The sequence below is a fragment of the Pongo pygmaeus genome, chromosome 1 (assembly GCF_028885625.2).
Source record: "Pongo pygmaeus isolate AG05252 chromosome 1, NHGRI_mPonPyg2-v2.0_pri, whole genome shotgun sequence".
In the NCBI taxonomy this organism is placed as follows: Eukaryota; Metazoa; Chordata; class Mammalia; order Primates; family Hominidae; genus Pongo; species Pongo pygmaeus.
In genome coordinates, this window is record NC_072373.2 from 46,154,111 (window position 1) to 46,174,407 (window position 20,297).

The following is a 20,297-nucleotide window of genomic DNA, read 5'->3' on the forward strand; positions in this document are numbered from 1 at the left end:
AATCTGTCATCTATGGTTCACATTGACGACTCCTTGGGTCCTGGTGGAATACGTGATCACCTGCCAGCAAGAGAGGATTTTCCTGATGAGGTGACAGATATCCTGGAGCCCTACTTCCTGAGCAGATCCCATATCCAATTACTGGCCCAGTCCTGTCAGTTAGCCTCTTGAAATACCTTCTACTCAGCATCACCGAAGCCACCAACTGTTAGATCATTCTTGGTTAGTTTCAACAGTTCCCTAAGTGGTCTCTTTGCCTGAAGTGCTTCCCTTCCTGCCTTTTCCTCAGTCCATACTCTGCTGTCAGAGCTCCTAAACTACAGGTCTGTCTTGTCTCTTTCATGCTTAAAAGCTTTGAAGGCTCCCTACAGTTGAAAGTTTAATTCTTGGTTTGGCCTTCAAGGCCTTTACAATCTGGCCCAACCTCTAAGCTCAATTAACCCATTCTCAGTGTTTCTCAAATACATACTTTGCACTTTCATACCATTGTGCCTTTGTAGTTTCAACAGTGAGGTCTTGCCATGTTGCCTAGGCTCTGGAGTGCTGTGCTTATTCACAGGCATGATCATAGCTCCCTACAGCATCAAATTCCTCACCTCGAGTGATCATCCTGCCTTAGCCTCCTGAGTAGCTGACTGCCCAGCTCATTGTACCTTTACTCATATTATTTGCTCTGCCTGAAATTCTCTCTGTTCAGCTCTTTGTCCATCAAAAAGCTGACTAATTATCTCCGTGCAAGTGATACACAAAGAGTGAAAACATTATTCTTCCCACATTATTGAAGAAAAAAGTAAGGCACATATAGGGCAATGGACATGTCAGGAAAGTCTCTAAAAAGGGGGCTGGGGTGGTGGGGTGAGAGTGGGCTAGGGAAGGGTGGGAAAGGATTCTGAATCCTACTTCCTGCATCCCTTCCACTAAGAATAAGGCTGGGGAGGAGTGGAGAGGAATCTTTATTTAGATTAAGAATAGGTGGTCTGAGCTGCTTGTTATGATAAATTAGTCTTTTTTTTTTTTTTTTTTTGAGACAGGATCTCACTCTGTTGCTTAGGCTGGTATATAGTGGTACAGTCTCGGCTCACTGGGCTCACTGCAACCTCCATCTCCCGTGTTAAAGCTATTCTCCTGCCTCAGCTTCCCGAGTAGCTGGGATTACAGTTGTGCGCCACCACACTTGGCTAATTTCTGTTATTTTTAGTAGAGACGGGGTTTCACCATGTTGGCCAGGCTGGTCTCGAACTCCTGACCTCGAGGGATCTGCCCACCTAGGCGTCCCAAAGTGCTGGGATTATAGGCGCCTGGCCTTATATTAGTCTTGTTTTGATGATGACTGGCCCCAATGACATATAATTATGCTTTTTTACTTTGGTGTCCCCCGATGGGCTAATTAAGTTTTTGAATTAACATATTTGTTCTAGTGCGGTGGGCAGAGCACATCCCTTAGAGCCACACTGCCTAGGTTCAAATCCTAGCTGTGCTATCTTAGGCAAGTTATTGAAGCTTTCTGTGCCTTAATTTCTTTATCTATAAAATGAGATTAATAGTAATTCTTACCTCTTAGAGTTGTTGGGAGAATCAAATGAGTTTACAATATTTAGAGTAGTGTCTGGCACACAATAGTGGTCAGTACATGTTAACTGTTATTACTTATAATTTATACTTTGCTTACTTCCAAGAAGAATTTGAGATAGCTTAAAATATTAAACCACATAGAGGATAGTTATATGTGTGTATTTATATTATATTAAAGATCAGAAACAAATTGGTAGTAGGAGGGAGAAAGAGAAAGATAGATATTTACAAACTTGTTTGAATCAGTTACTTCTTTGACACCTAAATTTATCTTTGAACTTCCAGGAAGCCAAGGTAAAAAGGGAAATACCTGCGTTATATAATTTTCATTGTGAAATATAAAAAAGCAGAAGGCCGGGCGCAGTGGCTCACGCCTGTAATCCCAGCACTTTGGGAGGCCAAGGTGGGCGGATCACGAGGTCAGGAGATCGAGACCATCCTGGCTAACACGGTGAAACCCCGTCTCTACTAAAAATACAAAAAATTAGCTGGGCGTGGTGGCAGGCACCTGTAGTCCCAGCCACTTGGGAGGCTGAAGCAGGAGAATGGTGTGAACCCAGGAGGCAGAGCTTGCAGTGAGCCGAGATAGAGCCACTGCACTCCAGCCTGGGCAAAAGAGCGAGACTCCGTCTCAAAAAAAAAATAAAAATAAATAATAAAAATAAAAAATCATTCAAGTTAGCCTGTTAAAACCCACCCCCACCAGCCCGCTGCATCCACACATTCCTCAAGAAGAAAGTTATGATATGAATCCCTATGTTGAAATATTGGAGCCAAGGAGTCTGAAGTTGTTCTCAGTTGGCATTTAGTATCTTCCTCAATTGGGTTTGCCTTTCATAAGAGTCCATAACGACAACAGAAGTAATCAGGATAATGGCTGGGATAGTAACAATCAATATCATCTCTACATTTCTTTCTATCCTTATTTCAGGATTTCCTTCCTTCCATCTTGGCTCAGGAACTCTCTGAGGTCAGGGGTTGAGCCTCGCTCAGTCAAATAGTCAAGTGGCCCCAGGTGGTTTCAGCTGCCTCCCTGCAGCATTAGAGTTGCGTAGAAGCAAGGTGGACTCGTGGCAAAAACTCATGAGGTGAATGGAGACAGGAAGGTTATAGGGTATGTCTAAGAGGGCTTTGAGACAATTGAGCTCCCAAACATGTAACGGAATGATTATCTTAGTGGGAATGGGTAAGCTCCTAGAAAGAGAACAACTCTCTGTCCCCTACTTTTTGAACTCAGTGGAATCTATTGTAAGTCAATATCCTTATGTAAAAACATTGCATAAGTCCAGGAAGACCACCAACACGATCCCCCAGCCTGACCTGCCAGGCTTAAAAAAAGCAGCTTGGCCGGGCGCAGTGGCTCACACCTGTAATCCCAGCACTTTGGGAGGCTGAGGTGGGCAGATCACCTGAGGTCGGGAGTTCAAGACCAGCCTGACCAACATGGAGAAACCCTGTCTCTACTAAAAATACAAAATTAGCAGGGCGTGGTGGTGCTTGCCTGTAATCCTAGCTACTCGGGAGGCTGAGGCAGAAGAATCGCTTGAACCTGGGAGGCAGAGATTCCAGTGAGCCGAGATCGTGCCATTGCACTCCAGCCTGGGCAACAAGAGCGAAACTCCGTCTCAAAAAAAAAAAAAAAAAAAAAAAAGTGGCTCTTTGCCTACGAACTTACACACTCAGAAGCTTTGGACCTATCTCGTTGAATTCTTAGGTTCAGAGGTGTGGGTGGGGGTTGGAGCTGAATTACTCCATGGAAGAAAACAAGAGGAATCTATATTTTTGTTCCTGAGAGAGAGGAGCAAAAAATAAGGGGCTTGAGTAACCTTAAAATGGTGTTGGGAGGGCCTAGAGCCAGTGTGAGAGAGGAAGCCGAGGGAAGTTTAAGAACAGAAATGCCCAACACTCCCTTTTTAAGCTCTTTACATTTTTGCGAAATTAACCCCCTCAGGAGACCCTAACCTTCACTAAAGCCCATGATGCAAATACAGACCTTGTAAGGAGTTCATATGAAGAAACAAGAACTGCTCGTAATGTGCCGATTAGGGCGTAGTTTGAGTTTGATGCTCATCCTGATCAGAGGATAGAGTAGACAGCCAGGCTGGATGGTCAGACAGGGCTGACACGGCTCACAATAGTGAGAGCGCTCAGGGTCAGCAGGATGATTCCCAAACGGAACTGACTTGAGATCCCAAAGCCAGAGGCATTGACGAGAAGGAATGTCTTCCCCACCCTCCATCCCCACTTCCAGGGGAATCTGGAATATTTTGAGGAAGACTATTAGGTCACTCATCGATCTTCGAATAAAACATTGAACCAATCTTGCCCAGCGCCTAAAGAGCAGTTGGCCGTAGCTGACCAACAGTTTACCCACTGGGAGCATGGAATTAGGTGTCACCTTCAAATGCCTGATGTTTAATGAGGACAACCATCTCCAAAGGGAGGGTACCTGCCTGCCCACTGTGCAGTCTACCTAGCGCAGTCCTCCCTGAGAGGGGGTTCTGTGGGGGTTCATTGAAGCCAGTGAGTGGGGAGGAGAAATGCTGCAGAAATTTACCATGTCTGGCTGGCCCTATGGCTCACTGCCATTTATGTATGGGTCACAAATCAATCACTTGACCTCATGATCTGGATACCTTTTGTCCTCTTTGTCCTAGAGGGATCAAAGGAAGGAGATTTAGTCCCCACCCTCAGAGGTAGTGAGTGTGGGCTCTTCATTCTGACTGGGGAGAAATGGTTCCTGCCCACAGGACACTCCAAGATCCCAAGGAGGGAAAAGCGTCCACATCGAGGACACAGATGCAAAGCTGCCAGGAGACAGGCAAATGTGGGCAGAGCCGCACTGCACAAACACGATTCACAATTAACCAAGGAGTTGGAGTGAAGGTGCTGGCAGGAAATAGTTTGTTGGGCCTGGGAGTTTTGAACTGAGCTGGATTTGGAAGGAGAGAGTTCTTACTAGCAGCAACAGAAGACAGTCATGTGCTGCACAGTGTCCAGTACTGTGCAAGGCGTTCGCACGATGACTGCTCACCCGCGGTTCCCCTCTCTGCTGGAAGAGTCATCTCAAGCATGCTTACCACTTGCTTACTAACAGAGGTCCCAGACAAACAGCTCGCCACAGTACACACAAGAGGCAAACTCCAGATGACTTTATTTACACAGCTTAAGCTTTTCAACAGGGTCAAAGGGCATTCTCACAGCACATGGGTGTGGCCTGGGAAAGGCAGGTTCTGGAGGGGGCTCCTGAGCAGGTTCCTCCTCCCTGGCACCAAGTGACCATCTGTAAGTCTGAATAGCACTTTACAGCTTGCAAAGCTGTTTTACACCAAGCAGAACACTCATCTAGTCCTTACGAGGCTGGAGGCCAGTATCCTCTATATTTTATGGAGAATGAAGCTGGGGCCAGAAGAATTATAAGACAAGTTTAAGGCCCCAAGGCAGAGGCGAGGATGTCCTTTTTACCACCCGACACTGGCCTAGCATCACAGCCTTCCGGCCGTGGACTTTGGGATGCAGAGCATTCAGGGACTATCAGAGTGCATCTATGAAAGGCCACCTGGTCATCTGCATTTCAATCTAGCTCTGCACATTTCATGAGAAACCCAAAGAGGGAGGATGCAGAGCGACAGCGTCTTGGAAGGCTGCCCGCCTGGGCTCTGGCTCTCGGGAGGAGACGGGGAAGCCAGCCTCCCTTTTCCAAATGCGGGTCACCTTTGCCCCGGCCTGGGTATTGTTTGGGAGAGGAGAGCCTGGCCCTTGATGGCTGGCAGCTGTTGCCCTCCCCACGAGCGCCCCTGCCCTGCCGGCCCCTCCGGAGTCTGTGCCCATATAAGGGAAGCACTTCCCGGCGGCCGAGATAGAGGCTGTGACGCCCCCGGTTCCACGTCAGCGGCCGGCGGGAGGCGGGAAAGCCCAGCAGAAAAACAAGTGACGCGGCGCGGGAGGGAGGCGGCGGGTGGCGGGAGGGAGCGGCCGCGCCTGCCTGGTTAACCCCTGCCCAGGAGGCCGGAGCCAAGGACTGAGCGTGGCCAGCCAAGGTCGTGGGCTGTCTTTGCGCCTCTGTGTGAATGGGGGCATGGAGCGGGGAAAGTCGGGGGCCAGGGGCTGCGCTGGTGACACCTGCCTGAGCACTTCTGTCCTGGGGTGGGTGCAGGTGTTTGTGCTCTGGAGGATCTGCTCTTTGGGCGTCCAAATGTGTTTCACAGCCTGTGCATTTTGCCTGGTGGCGTCAAGGACGCATATGACATGGACAGCCATGGTGTGTATTTTTACTGCAGAGCCTAGGGATTTTCCCATGGATGTTTAAAGACAATCACATCTCCTATTGAAACTCAATCTCTTCTGTCCTGGAACAAGCAAATAAAAAGAACTACTGGCATCTGTGTTTCCAGAGAACCCCAGAAAGTCTCAGAAGAGACACTGCTGTAAGGGGACTGGCTTCTCATTAGCCAAGCGGCCTCCCCAGGTCTTCCCTAGACCAGTCAAATAAAAAGGTCTGGCCTAGGGGCTGACGGAGAAGCAGCCTGAAAAACGAGGGTTTCCAGAGGCCTCCTGTCAGGCAGAGGCCAAGAAAAAAACAGAAAAGGAAGAGAAACTGCGATGAGAACTCAGGGCTCATCATGGAGCCTTCACTGTCCCGGGGCAGGTTGTGGGGGGCACTCTGATTTCTGAGTCCAGCTGAGCGCTCAGATAAAGCCTGTTGGAGTGCTGTTCTCAGAGGCCTGCCTTGTCTTGCCTGAAATTATGGGTGTGCGTGCCTGCCTGTGGTGGGTTGGGGAGTAAATTGGCTAGCTCAGCCTCCGGGGAAAGTCCCCAGGGCCTCCCAACCATCCCTTCACACCCACAGTGCTTAGCCACCCACATTCGCTCCTCTATCTAAGACCTACTTCCTCTCTCTGCTTCTCCTGGCCCAGTCTCTCCATGGTAGAGAGTCGTCTGGGTGGAAAACTCACCCCATCCCCAAGCTCTGGGTGCTGTGATAGAGTGGGAGTTTGAGGCATGAAAAATAGCTAGTGGCTCTCCTTGGCAGGGCATTGGCCGAGGATGTGGCAAGTTTGCTTTGGCTGTGGGCACAGTCCCTGTCTCTGAGACTTACCCTCAGGGTGGCTGGTGAACATGGTTTTATGCCTGGGAATTTTAAAGGCTGCGGGAGGGGCCTTCCTTCCTCAGGAGCCAGTGTCCTGGGACTGGATGATACCAAAGGTGTTGAAGAATAAAAACAATGGGGTAGTGTTTGTGTTTCTGCCTGGACAGTACTGCATAGTGGTTATGGGTGGGCTTTGGGGTCAGATGGGACCTTAGCTCTGCCACTTGCTGGTAGGTCTTCTGGCAAGTTCCTAACCCCTCTGAGCCTCAATTTCCTTGTCTGAAAAATAGAAGTAAAAGTATTAATCATATTGATTCTTTTTTTTTTTTTTTTTTTTAGGCAGGGTCTCACTCTGTCACCTCAGGCTGGAGTGCAGTGGCAGGATCACAGCTCACTGCAGCCTTGACCTCCTGGGCTCAAGCGATTCTCCCACCTCAACCTCTGGAGTAGCTGGGACCACAGGCATGCAACACCACACCTGGCTAATTTTTTGGGTATTTTTTGTAGAGATGGGGTTTTGCCATGTTGCCCAGGATGGTCTCAAACTCCTTGAGCTCAAGCAATCCATCTGCCTCGGCCTCCCAAAGTGCTGGCATTACAGGCATGAGCCACCGCACCTGGCCTGTATTGTTCTTTTAAAGATAAAAAGAGATCACGTTTATTAAGCATTCTGCACATATGTTCACTCTTTCCACAATATTTGCACACCCAGCACATAGTAAACACATTAAATAGTAACTTTTATTACCATTAGCAGTGGTAGCAGTATCATAAAAGTCCTCAAGGACACCACATGGAGTTAGCCGGAGTCACCAGGTGTTCCAAGTTTGCCTTTGGCGGTCTCCTGCCTCTCACCTTTCTTCAAGGTTGCTCTGGTACCTCATCACCTCCACCACCTCCTCCACCATCCTGACCTCAGCCTGGCCTGGAAGAAAGTGCAATGAGTGTGGAAGCACAAGACTGATGCTTCCACCCCAGCTTTGCTCTGCCCTGGGCCACTCCACCCTTCTGAGCCTCCATCTCCTTATCACTGAAATGGGGAGAATACCTTCTGGCTGGCTTTGTTTATTGTGAGAGTCAAGAGAATAAACGTTTGTGAAAATACTTTGAAAACAGCCCCCACCTATCAGTTCTCCACCAGGTGAATTCTCCCTTCTCATCCTCAGCACCAGCTCCTACCCCATTCTTCCCCTTCAAGTCTCTCTCTGTAGATTTTCATGGCTTTGGGCATTTTGTTCACAGCTCTGTTGACATTCCCTTGACCTCAGAATTCTGGAGGTGCCTTAATTCCGACTTCCCCTATAGACGCCTCCTCAGGGCAGGAAATATGCCTTATTCATTCATCCTGTGATCCCAGTGCCAGGCCCAGGAAGGGCACATAGTAGGAGCTCAGTCAGCGCTGATTCCCTTTCTTCTACCAGCAAATCCCAGGGACGGAGTCCTGAAAAAGGCCCCAGTAGAATTTAGGGGAGCAGACTCTGTCCTCCGAGAGAGAGGGGTTGGAGAAGAAGGGAGGACAGGAGGAAAGGAGGGGAGCGGCCCTGTGCTATGCAGGCCAAAGGATGCCCGCTGTCACCACACACAGATGCAACGTAATACCAGTCTCCATAGGGTGACATTGTGCTGACTGGTTTTACTCAGCAATCCAAAGGCTGGGAAAACCTCTGAGAGCCTCAGCAGAGAGCCAAGCCACTCTTCCTGGTAGGAAAGCAACCATTCTGCCTAAAAGGGAAGTCCTTGGGTAACAAGTTCCACTTCCTCACAGCCAGGGCACTAACCTAAAACCCCACCCTCTCCTCCTCCCCCACTGCACAGGCAAACCACTTCCTCTTCTGCTGAGCTCATGGAAACAAAGAACAGCTGTCCTCTCATTGATTGGTTTAAAAATAAGAGACTCTTGCTTTACCTCCCCAACCCCCCACCCCGACCTCTGATGACCAAAGGTCTCAGCACAGGCCCCCTCAGGCCTCCACCCAATCCCCTGGGGACAGAGGGGCAGCCCCTGGGCCGCCCACAGGCTCCCTCCTCCTCCCTGTGGGGACCAGCCTCTGCCTGCCACTGATCCACACCCGTCCACCTTTGGTGGGGTGACTGCAGCTGCCCAGCCACTGGCTCTTACCAGTGTGGCCTTGGCATTCACACTTTTGCCAGCATAATTTTGTCTCTGCAGTGGGCCTTGCACAAGGCTGGGAGGAAACAGCCTCTGTAGAAATCAAGGTTTCCTGCTCTGCGAGGGCTGATGCGGTGCCATGGAGATACTTCCTGTGACTTTGCCAGGCAAATGGAGGCCAGGGGAAAGATCGGGAGTGTGAAGTCCTGACTTCACAGCTACTCAGAAACCCCTCTAAGCCTCAGTGTTTTCATCTGAAAAATGACAGTGGCAAACTGCTTATAGAGGGACTGTCAGGATCAAACGAGATATGGTTATGAAGGCACATTGAAAACGGTGACACCATGGGCACACGAGTTGCTATTTCTGCCTGCCACCTCCACAGACCCCAGGTCACCACCAGCTGCCATCTCTACAAGTGGCCCTGCCTTCCTGAAAACCCCAAACCAAGACTTGCCTCCCTGGGCATCTGAGTCCACCCCATCCTGTCTCCTCGGGCTTACTTACTCAACCTACACCACAGGGAAATGCACCAGTTGCTTAAGAGGTGTGGAAAGTTTCCTCCAGTTTTTTCCATGGTTTGTGTGCTTGTCTTACCTGTCCCGCCTCCCTCCTAGCACCGTGGGAGTATAAGCTGGCTCCTCTGCAATGGATCCGTGGCCAGTACCTCTGTTCCCTCACAGCACAGGATAACAATAAGTGTGCCAAATGGAAGTGAGTGTGTGGGAGAGGGCACACAGCCAGATGGCTCCCTGGGGCAAAGCCTTATTTCTACCACACGGGATTTTGTAGACAATCACTCTCTGGCTATAGAGGGGTTTTGTGCTCATTTTCTCTTGTGAATCAAGCTAATTTTGGGTTCACTGGGATACAATAGTGAACTAAAAGGCAGCTGCCTGCAGGAGGATCTCAGAGAACCAAGCAGAGCCAAGCCCTGGGAGGTCTTTTAGAGGATGATTTGCAGAGAAGGAGTGTGACGGTCGTAAATGTCCCATGCTGTCAGTCCTCAGCAGGCTGTCCGTCCCGGTCCCAGGCTCACCTTGCAGAGGTGTGGTGGAGGACAAGCACACCCAGTAGCTTCCCGTCTGAAAGCCAACTGGCACAGCCCACCTCCAGTGGGCCACCCATGTTTCTGGGGCCAATAAGCCTCTGGGCTGGGACATCCTGGCCAAGCAAATGCCCTCCTGCCTCAGAGAACAGAAAGTTCCAGAAGATCCAGGGTAGCTTTATTCTTGACTTGGCAAGCAGACCTAGAAGTGGGATGGAGAAGGGCTTTTGAATCTCCCTCCAAAGGTCCAGAGAAATCTCCTTGGAAATTTGATTGATTATTGATTATTGTAACAAGAGTTTCTCCTCCCCCAGGAAGCTCTCCAGAGTGGTCTTCTTCTAATAGAGACAGAACTGTGTGATGGGTGGTCAGAGGTTCCAGCTGCTGTGCCAGACCGCTTGGGTTCAAATCTTATCTTTAACAAGTTACCTAATATTCGTTGTGTTTCAGTTTCCTCATCCATAAAGTAGAAATTACAATGATATCTATCACATAGGATTGTTTGTGATTAATGAGTTACTACGTGCAAAACACTTAGGGCTCAGTATTGTTATTATAAGAAAGAACTTTACTTAAGAGGCTTCCTAGTTTAATTTCTCTACCATTATGAAAAGAAATTCTCTCCCTGATTCCAACACCTTTGTTTCTTTCTTTTTCTTTTCTTTTTTCTTTTTTTTTTTTAAGAGAAGAGGTCTCACCATGTTGCCCATGCTAGTCTCAAACTCCTGGGCTCAAGCCATCCACTCACCTCAGCCTCCCAAAGTGCTGGGGTAATAGGCATGATCAATATATAATATATATGACATTATATATAATATATTGTGTTTCTCCTGGCCTCTGAACTCCAGGTTCAGTGAGAGGAGAATGCTCAGTTCCTTCCTGTGGACTAAAAGCCACAGGAGCCATTCATCAACAGCAACGGGGTGATGAGAGCCATTTGGGAGTATTAGGAAGTGGAAGGTCTGAGAACCTTTTCAAACTAAGAAACCCACCTGGCCAAGGTGTCCCTGACTTGACTCATTCAGTCCCTATCCTGCCATATATTTATTATAACTATGTTATATCCCAGAACTTTCACATTTATTGTGTTATTTAATCTTCATGATGATCCCACAGAATAGGCTATAAAGATCTTATCAGAGAAGCCAACTAGGACCCTGGGATGGGTCTCCCACTTCCTGTCCTACTGAGAAGGATCCCATCCATCTTTGCCCCAGGCCATTCCACTGAGGAAGCTGCAAGGTGGTTCCATGGAGGAACAGTTCAGAGTCCATAATAACAGGATGACTTAATGACAGGTTGAATCAGTTTGTTATTTGGAGCAGGCACTGCAGGGAAAGGGCTGGCCATGTTAGATGTGGCTCATCCTCTTCCCTCTTCAAAAACACTCCCACTTAATGCTTGACCTCCCAGAGTCAAGGAAGTACGTGGCCTTATTGCTAGAGCCAAAATTTGCAGAGTCAAGTGCACATCCTGCCTGCTAACAAGAAATTCCAGGTGCCCTGAGGACAGTGGTGCTGGCCTCAAAGTCACAAGAGCTTTCTGGGTTTAGGTTCACCCTGCACTGATTCTGGGGAACTGGGAGTAAGACACAGAACCTCTCCATACACTTGGCCTGGGAGGATCATCCTGCCCTGCTCACAGCGGAGAGGGACAGAGCCTGTCAGTCTCAGCTCCAGCTCTCCGGCATGATGCCAGAAGTCAGGAGCCTGGTGAACTCTCTGGCTCAGCCACTTACTCTCTGGGTCTCAGACGTCTTCATTATAAAGTGAGAATGTCGGACTAACCGTACCTAAGATAGCCGTGAGCTTGGACAGCCGGGATGACCTTCTCTTTGCCAAATTACCCTAATTCCTTCCATCTTGTGTCATTTGCCTTCCACTTATTGGTCTCATATACATCTTTTTAAAGGGTTTTATCCGTTTAGTTAAATTCGACATTCTCCAAGCAGCTGGTATACACCTGACAATGACCCAATACTGGAAAATCAATGGTGCTGAGATATCTGTTTTCAGAGTGCTTCCAGTCTAACACAGGAAGGCAGGCAAGGGAACAGACAATGAGACCAGGGTCTCTGGAAGCTGTGGGAGGGAGAAGAACAGGGAAAAGATCCCACCAGGCCAGAAAGGGTCTTCCTGAGGAGACTTGGGTCTGAGAAGAAACTCATCCCTTTACAGGAGAAGTAAAGGCAAGGGAGAAGGGGACTAATACTTTTTGTTTGTTTTGTTTTAAGATGGGGTCTCACTATGTTGCCCAGGCTGGAGTGAATGACTATTCACAGATGCAATAATAATGCACTGTAGCCTCAAACTCCTGGGCTCAAGGGATCCCCTCACCTCAGCCTCCTGAGTAGCTGGGACTATAGGTGTAAGCCATTGCAACTGGCTAGGAGGACTAACTTGTAAGTTATTATTATTATTTATTTATTTATTTTTGAGACAAGGTCTGGCTCTATTGCCCAGGCTGCAGTGCAGTGGTGTGATCTCAGCTCACTGCAACCTCCGTCTCCCAGGCTCAAGTGATCCTCTCACCTTGGCCTCCCAAGTAGCTGAAACTACAGGCACGCACCACTACACTTGGCTAATTTTTGTATTTTTTGTAGAGATGGGGTTTCTTCGTGTTGCCCAGGCTGGTCACAAACTCCTGAGCTCAAGCCTCAGCCTCCCAGACTCCTGGGATTTCAGGCATAAGCCACTATGCCCAGCCTTAAGTAATTATTTTTAATAGACCAAACACCATACTAGACAACTTATATGTATTATTTCACTTCATTCTTATAGCCTTTTGAATCAGTATTAAGCCCATTTTAGAGATGAACAAACTAAGGTTCAGGGTGCCTAAACCCATACTATAGGGTCAAGCTGAGACTCAAATTCAAATCTGCCTGATTCTGGAACCCACGCTCTTTCCACCCAACTAACAGAGTGTGAAGGGCACAAATAGCTGAGACTTTGAATACTGGGTAGGGCCTGGGCCTCCTGGCCTTTTCTGATTCCTCCCGGCCTCTCCCCCAGCCAACAGGAGAACTGCCACTTTAAGAGGCACAGCCCCTTAGAAGGGTTGGTTTCCGTTCATTTTTAATGGCCCAGCTGCTGTGGTCTCCTTGCCTCCCCGTGGACTAGTCCAGGAGTTTCTCTGCAACTGAGCACTCTCATCACGCTGGGGCCTGTCAATGTTTAATGGCAGCAAGGATCTTATCACGGTTACCCAAGTCGTTTAGATTACTCCTGCGCAGGGTACCTGGAGCATGAGGGAAGGCAGCAGATGGCAGACCCATCAGTCACCCCTCTGCTCTGTGGAGGGAAGAGGGATTATTGGAGCAGAAAGGGCGAGAGGGTGGGAGAAACAGAGGGTGGCAGGGAGACACACTGTAACAGGACAGAATGCCTCGCTGCACGCTTGCATGGCCCTGGCTGTGTTCTCCACCCTCCCTATTCTCAGCCACCTCCCACAGGGGCTGCCCACTGCACACACTCTCAAGGCCCTCCTGGGAGACCCAAAACACAGGGGAGTGAGTGGTTGAATTTCTGTGGAGCTTGACCACAGAAAGTGACCTTTGAGCCCACTCTGGTGTTACCTGGGCATCAGAATCTCTGCTTATTTTCAGGGAGAAAACACAGCACTACTTGTCTCTCTTATGAACTGTTGAAAACTCTAATCTCGGGTGCTCCAGGGACATGGGTGTGTTGCAAAGGTCACACAAACCATACCTTCAGTACAACCTCACAGATTCGTAGATGTGTGAGCTGGGTCACGGGGGCGGGGTCCTGGGTCCTGTCTCTAGAGTACCCTGAGAGGGAGAGATAGGTTCTCACTGCTCCCCCAGGCCTAGAGAATGCCTGGATCAGATAGTCGAGTTCTATTTGGGGAGTAGAAAGTCACAGTTCAAACACAGAACCAGAGGCCACTCTGATGTTATTTACAGACCTTGTCTAAAGATCTAGCCTCTAAGCTGGGAAGGAGGGCAGTGGGCTTGCTGTCTTCTCCAATTTCTCCTGCTCTCTGAATTTCTTATATCCTGTCACCATCCCTCACCCTCCTACCTTGTCTCCATCCAGAAGCACCCTGTGCTGCCGTATCTGATGTGTCACTCACAGCTGGGATCCTGGAGAGAGTGTTCTTAGGACACAGGGAGGGGATTGGGAGAAGAACAGAGGACCCACCACCAGTGCCAGAGGACCCAGAGAGGTTCCTAGACATGGAGCTAGAGAACTGGGAGTGGGAGAGGGGCAAGGAGGGTCCAGGAAGGCCTCATTGGGTTGGGTGAACATTTCCCTGCCCCGTGTTCTGGGGCTTTCTGCCTGATGGGAGTTACAGTGAAAAACAGCAGGCTGCTTTTCTAGGAAGACTTTGGCAGGTTGGGGGTGGGGGGCAGTAAGGGTGATTTCATAATTATTTCATTCCTAGTTCAAATGGGAAGAAAGCTGGCTGACTGGATCAATAATAGGCAGCACGTCAGACAAATGTTCAAAGGGCTGGGACCCTTGACTCCTAGGATGAGCTTTTGAAGTTTGAACTTCCAGGGACTGGGGAATCCTGAAAGATATTTCTGAGACCCTGTGGAGCTTGATACCAATGCTGTTAGGATTGAAGACATTGGGCTTTTCTGCTCTGAAAAGCACATGCTACCTCACGTGTCACTTGCTGAGGCTTCCTTGCCAATGAAGTCCCTCTTCCTGACTCCTCCTTTTACTTTCAACATACATGCGTGGCATCTGCGCCAGCTGCTTCATAGCCTTTACCCCCACAAACAGCACAGCCCCTGATATGCACGTGATATATGTAACAACAGTCCCTGCCTCAACATGCTATGAGAATTAAGTGAGATACTCTGTGTGGAATGCCTAGACCAACACTTAGTGCACAGTTAACTTAGTAAGTCAGCTCGTGTTACAGAGGCAGCAGTGATGATAAGGAGGCGGGCAGCTGGGCTCCAACCTCAAGGCATGTTGCTGTGTAGTCCTCCCATCCATGGCTAATCCCCGTATCATAGATCTTCGCTTTAAGGAAAACTCACTGGTTAGCCCCTCTCCAGCCTCTAGCACACACCAAGCCCTGAGCATAATTGTGTCCCATGTGCTTTTCCTTAAAGCCACAAAAACTTACTGAGCAACTACCATGCTCTAAAGTACTGGCAAATGAAGGTGAATAAGACAGGGTCTGTGCTGTCAGCAAATGTTCAGTTTATCTGGAGAGACAAGACGGATGCTTCCTGAGTAGTGAGGACTACAGGTATGCGCCACCCCATGCCCCACTAATTTTTTATTTTATTTTATTATGTGTAGAGACGGGATCTCCCTATGATTCCCTGTCTAGTCTCGAACTCCTGTGCTCAAGTGATTCTCTCCTGCCTTGGCCTCCCAAAGTGCTGGGATTACAGGCGTGAGCTACCATGTCCAGCGAAGAGCATTGCTTTCTTGGAAAACCAAGTCCAAGCAGGATGGCATTGATTTTTTTCCCTAGGAAGGCCCTGTGGAATTCCCAAGAAAACTGGACAAAAGGCAGCCAGCAGCCGTTTAGCTGTGGGTCATCTTCACCTGCCACTCCCTCTTCCAAGGGTGGAGGCCCAATGCCCATCCTCTCCAGAGAAAAGGACAAGCTTGAAGTTCCCAGCCAAGCCCTCTACTGGAGGCAGCTGGGCTGGGCTGGAAGGAGGGGAAAATCCAGTCTGAGGCAGAAGCATGCTTTGGGGTTCTGCCTCCTGAGTCAGTTCTGGTTGCCCAGGGGCAAGGAGGAGTGGCCAAGCCCCACCCAGATCTCTGGGATGCTACGTTTTCGTATTTTACATCAGTATAAGCTCTCATCTTCACAGTGTCAGGGCACCAAGTTCTTGTAAACAGAGGGAAATGTACCCTAGCAAAACTTTGCAGATCTGATCTACTTATTCAACAAAGTATTTACTGAGTACTCATTCATGCCAGACTGTTCTACATGCTAGGGATATGGCAACAAACACAAGAGGCAAAAATCCCTGCTCCCTTGAAGCTTATATTCTACCAGGGAAGACAGACAGTAAATAAGGAAATACCTAAAATATTAATGATATTTACTATTGATAAATATTAATGATATTTACTAATGATAAATACTATTAATGATAAAGGCTAACGTGAAATAATCCAGCAGCAAAGTGGGATAGAAGGTACCAATAGTGAGGCCAGGAGCAATGGCTCACGCCTGTAAGAAGCACTTTGGAAGGCCAAGGCAGGTGGATTGCTTGAGGTCAGGTGTTCAAGACAAGACTGACCAACATGATGAAACCCCATTTCTACTAAAAATACAAAAATTACCTGGGCGCGGTGGCACATGCCTGTAGTCCAAGCTACTCATGAGGCTGAGGCAGGAGAATCGCTTGAACCTGGGAGGTGGAGGCTGCAGTGAGCTGAGATCCCACCACTGCACTCCAGCCTGGGCAACAAGAGCGAGACTCCATCTCAAAAAAAAAAAAAGAATGTGCCAACAGCGAGCGTATCATTGAAAGTTTAGATTGGACAGCCAGGGAGGGCCTCATGGAGAATGTAGCCTTTGAGGGAGTCATGAGGATTCTGAAGGAATAGAATTCCAAGCTGAGGAAATGAAACGTAGAAGGGCACTGGGGCAGAGTGGCGTGCAGCTGGAGCTGGGAGAGCAGGGGAGAAAGTGAAGAGGTGGAGTCAGAGGTGATGGGGGACGGCATCCTAAAGGACCTCATAGGCCACGATGAGAATGATAAGAACCTGGGCTTTTCCTCTAGTGAGAAGGAGAGGCCAAGGAGAATTTTGGCAGAGGAGTCAGATGATGTGACATATTTTTAAGAGACTGCTTCTGAAAGCTGTGCTGGAAATAAGTGAGGGCTGGGTGTCAGTGGGAAATGGTGGTGGTTTGGATTGGGTGGTTGGCAGTTGGAAGGTAAGAAGAGACTGGACATTTTAAAAGAGGAATCTACAGGGTTTGCTGACAAAATGTGGGTTGTGAGAAAAACCCACGTGTGCCAGGCACTATGTGAATATGTAATGTCGTTAAAATTTTACGTTAATCACATAAGCAAGGTTTTTTTTGTTTGTTTGTTTTTTTTTTTTTGAGACGCAGTCTTGCTCTGTCACCCAGGCTGGAGTACAGTGACACAATCTTGGCTTACTGCAACCTCCGCCTCTCCGGTTCATGCCATTCTTCTGCCTCAACCTCCCAAGTAGCTGGGACTACAGGCGCCCGCCACCACGACTGGCTAATTTTTTTGTACTTTTAGTAGAGATGGGGACTCACCGTGTTAGCCAGGATGGTCTCGATCTGCTGACCTCACGATCCACCCGCCTTGGCCTCCCGAAGTGCTGGGATTCCAGGCCTGAGCCACTGCACCCGGCCTTTGCAAGGTTCTATTGTTATAGGCCACTTTGTAGATGTGGAATCACTTAGAGAGGCCAGGTGACTGGAAAAATCACATAGCTAGCAAGAGGCAGAGCTCTGGCATTTATTTATTTATTTTTGCTTTTTGTTTTGTTTTGTTGTCTAATTCCAGGTTAAGTTCACATAGAGCTGGTATTTAAACCAAATCTTCCACTGAACACAGACCTTGAACTCTTAGCAGCTACACTGTAAAAATCTCATCCATTCACTCAACAATTCTCCATTGCTCATCAGCTCTGCTTCAGTGACTGGTCTACATGTTGAGGATGCAAAGATGAGTAAGAGAAAGCCCTTGACTTTGAGGAATTTATGGTTTGGAGGCGGAGACAGAGGTAAATAGAAATAACAACAGCGATATAACTGTGCAAAGTCCTAAGCTCTCAGAGGAGAGGTGAGAAAAGACCCCTCAGAGGAGGTGACGTGTGGGCAGATGATGAGTAGGGCTTTGCCAGAAGAATAGGAATGGATGGAAAAGCATTCCTGGCAGACGGAGTTGTGTGTGCAAAGGCCAGGAGGCCCCGAGAAGGGCAAGCACTGGTGCGGTGTTTTGCTGTGGGAGCAGCGCAAGGAGGCCTGGGAGGCGAGATGAGACAGAGAAGTGAGCGGGGCAGTCAGGAACACCTGGAAAGGGCTCCCTCAGGCTAGGGGCAGTCGTTGCAGTTACCAAGGGGGAGTGGAGCGAATCAGATCTCTCCTTATGTGGAGGGCGGACACCAGGCAGCGGACACAGTTTTCCCTATTTCAGTGTGACGCTCCCTGGGAAATCTGGTAGGACTGACAGAACAGTCCACGTTTCCAGGAAACAAACAGTACTCTGTCCCTGCGTGCATGTCTCTCTGTGTGTCTGTCTATAAATATCCTCAGACGCAGCACTTGGCTGCAGTCTCCCCCGAGCCCCCGTGGCATCTTACACTCCCCAGCTGCCTCCACCCCTCCTCCTCTCTCCTGGCCAAGACCGCCCCGACAAACACCAGTTTCACTGCACAGCAGGCAAGGCTGGGTGGGGGCCAGGACTGTGACCTCTGCCTTATCATTATTCCCCACAGGACACTAAAGCAAGTGTCCAAACGGCAGCAGGAAGGGTGAGAATTTGGCTCAAAGAGGAAATTTGGAGACTGTTAAACCCAAGCTGAGCATGAACTGATGCCTGAGTGGGGCGGGAAGGGGAAGTTTGTTTCAAAACCTAACCCACATCCAATGGTTCACAGACCATCTTGGTCAAAGGCTGTGAATGGATGACATGGTGACCCTTGTCCCATCCAGCTCTGGGGGAGAGACAGCAACAGAGAAAGACAGAATATATATACCTGTATGTATTTGTACACACACACACACACACACACACACACACAGTCAAAGACTACAGGCACACGCCACCATGCCTGGCTAATTTTTGTATTTTTAATAGAGACAGGGTTTCACCATGTTGGCCAGGCTGGTCTTGAACTCCTGACCTCAGGTGATCCACCTGCCTCGGCTAGCCATGACAATTTTCAAAGACACAGCAAGGGCAGGCCTATGAGAAATGTTACACAGGATTAATGTGATACACATCAGAGTCTAGCTCAGGTCCCCTTCCAGATTTCCAGCTCGGAAATTTATACCCCTGTCTCCCCTTTTCTTGTCAGCCCTGGAGAAAAACAAAAAGAAAACCAAAAACAAAGTAGCACAAAAACCCAGAGGGACAAGGAAACAGAGGGAAACCCCAGACTCCCACAGGTAAGCACTGAGGGCAGGTTCCTCCCAAGCACTTCCTAACCCTTCTGTTCCTAGCCAAGGAGGGGGGGAACCTAGGTTTCCAGCAGCTCTTTCTGAGTCTGAGCCCCATCCAGCAGGTCAGGGCCTGGGTGGGGGCGGCCAGGGTGCTGTTTCCAGGCACCGGCTGCCTCCCACCCTTCTAAAGTACTGGGACTTGGCACATCTCACCAGGCAGCTGAGCTGAGCACTCGTCAGCCAAACACCCTCTTGGGCCCTCGGCTCATCAGGGGCCACCCTCGGAGACAGCGAGTTCTGTTCTCCATGTACCGTAGCGTGAAGGATAGGCCGTGTGACCTCAGCAGGCCCCTTCCCTCCCGGGACCCAGTTTCCTGGTCTGTAAAATGGGAATAAAAACAGTTGCTCTGCTAACCCACAGGACAGTGATGAGCAGGGACAGAAGTGCCAGCTGTGAAGGACGTCTGTGAGCTGTGTGTGCAGCACAGTTCAGGGGATCCTGATGTCCCACCTGCTCTAGGCTGGCTCGTGTTCATGTCACCCACAGCAGGCTTCCAACCGGAGCAGGGATAGGAGTTAGCTTTCTTAGGGGTGTGCTTTCTTGGAGGGTGAGCCTGAATTGGGGTATCTTCAAGACCTGTTTGGGGGCTGCCTCTCTCCTTCAGAAGTTTGTGTAGAGAGTGTGGGTGGGGTAGAGGTTGGGAGGGGGCCATCGGGGGGAAGAAAGACTCTTCCAAAAGGCTTCCATCCTCCTGGCCCAAGCAGCACCCCACACCCTCTTCTCCACCCACCAACCCCAAATCTTCAGATTCCTCTGGGCAGCTCCGGCCTCAGTTCCTTGGTTCCTCAGGTCTCCAGGTGAGAAACCAGTCTGCGGGGAATGGGGGAAGCAGATCATTCTGGGACTGTCCTCCTCCCTCCTCCCCCTTCTCCACCGGTGGGTTCATACCAGCAGCATCAGGGACACAGAGCTGAGGCCAAGGAGCAGAGGGACTCAGCCAACCTGGTTCAGACGCCTGCGGGAAACCTGCCCCATAGCCCTGTTTGTGAAGTTGATCTTTCTCTCCCATGGGCTCGGTGAAATCTCTATACTTGAAACTTAAAAAACCAGCATCTGTGTCATGACTCTGAGACAATTATGTGTTTTTTTTTTTGAGACGGAGTCTAACTCTGTCACCCAGGCTGGAGTGCAGTGGCACAGTCTCGGCTCACTGTAAGCTCTGCCTCCCGGGTTCACCCAATTCTCCTGCCTCAGCCTCCCGGTAGCTGGGACTACAGGCGCCCACCACTGCACCCGGCTAATTTTTTGTATTTTTAGTAGAGACAGGGTTTCACTGTGTTAGCCAGGATGGTCATCATCTCCTGACTTCGTGATCCGCCCA

General features: G+C 49.3%; 1 long non-coding RNA gene across 1 annotated transcript; it reads right to left on the minus strand.

Moving 5' to 3' along the window:
• Positions 1-7,299: 7,299 nt before the first annotated feature.
• On the minus strand, positions 7,300-8,940 carry LOC129017058 (uncharacterized). Its single transcript, XR_008494999.1, has 3 exons — positions 8,781-8,940; positions 7,785-8,102; positions 7,300-7,586 (listed from the first exon to the last, which is right to left on the minus strand). It is a non-coding gene; the product is annotated as an uncharacterized LOC129017058 (long non-coding RNA).
• Between the last annotated feature and the right edge of the window lie 11,357 nt (positions 8,941-20,297).